This window comes from Alligator sinensis, unplaced genomic scaffold (assembly GCF_000455745.1).
Source record: "Alligator sinensis unplaced genomic scaffold, ASM45574v1 scaffold1762_1, whole genome shotgun sequence".
Taxonomy (NCBI): Eukaryota; Metazoa; Chordata; order Crocodylia; family Alligatoridae; genus Alligator; species Alligator sinensis.
In genome coordinates this window covers 21,167-22,411 of record NW_005843760.1, presented here as the reverse complement: position 1 = coordinate 22,411, position 1,245 = coordinate 21,167, and positions in this window count along the sequence as shown.

The following is a 1,245-nucleotide window of genomic DNA, read 5'->3' as shown; positions in this document are numbered from 1 at the left end:
CTCATGTGTGTTTGCACAACAACCAGTGCAATCAGTGGGCTAATGTGGCCTACAAACAGTACCAAAATAAAACTAAGCTGTAAAAACTCCAATATCCCATGCTGTATCTATTAAGTCTCATTTCCTTTGTTTGGTTTACTCTAGCTAAGCAAATGAAGTCATAAAACTAGACTGATTAGCTTCTTTAAAGGTACGACCTGCCTTAGTTTTGCTGTGTATTTGTAAAACTACAGTTTCACACCCCACTTCTGCAAAAGATTATGCATACATTTAGCCTCATGCACTGATAGTCCTACTGAGTTTAACAGCTCATTTGTCGAAAACTATGCACACACGGACTTGGCCTTCGAATACAAATGGAGCTTTTTCAGACTATATCTTTTCAGGATAAGAACTAACAAACAGGCCATAGTGACAAATGCAGTTGCGTCGACATAAACAGGAATTTTCATTTCATCTACACGCACCCTAAGTCTTTATTTGCATTTGTACAGCATCTGCTACAACAGAACTTTAGTCAGGATTGTCACCTCTCCTCATCGAAGGACATACAAATAATTAACACAGTAATCATCTATCATGGTTATCTAGTATACAGAATAAGTATGTGGCAGGGCACTGGGATGTGCCTGATCCTTTAGAAGAGCAAGCAGCCTGACAGGCTGCTTTTAGGGGGCAGGGGGGAGCTAATGAGGGCCTCACCTGGCTGGAAGAGGGCTCAGGCTGGAGCTACATGAGCCCAGAGTCTGCACCAGTCTGTTCGTTTCTCCCCAGCTACTGCACAGTGCACAACTCCTGGCTCCAGGGTCCCTGAAGGGAACTGGATTTTGGCTGAACAACTCTACAGGTCTGGAAACAGAGGCAAGTTCCTTGGACTGAGGAAGACTGGGTTTACAGGCAAGTGGTCTTTATGTTACACCTCTAAAGACTGAGGTGTCTGCCAGACGGTGGTGATGTTTCTTATTTATTTATGTTTAGCCTTGAACCCTGGGGGTACAGACTCAAGGCTTGCTTAGAGAGCCAGTATCCCAGGAGCCCTCACACTGAGGGTGGGACCCAGGGAGGGGTCCCAGAACTGAAAAAAGGCTGAGTCCCAGATCACGAGGTCCAAGAGGCCCAGAGCCACCTGTGTCCAGGGCTGGGCAGGGGAGGGGTCTGGGAGCTCAAGGGGCCAGAGTGTAAAGAAGGAAAATCAAAGGGAGAACATCTCTGAGGCTTAGGGCGTGGAGTAGGGGAGGAAAAGGA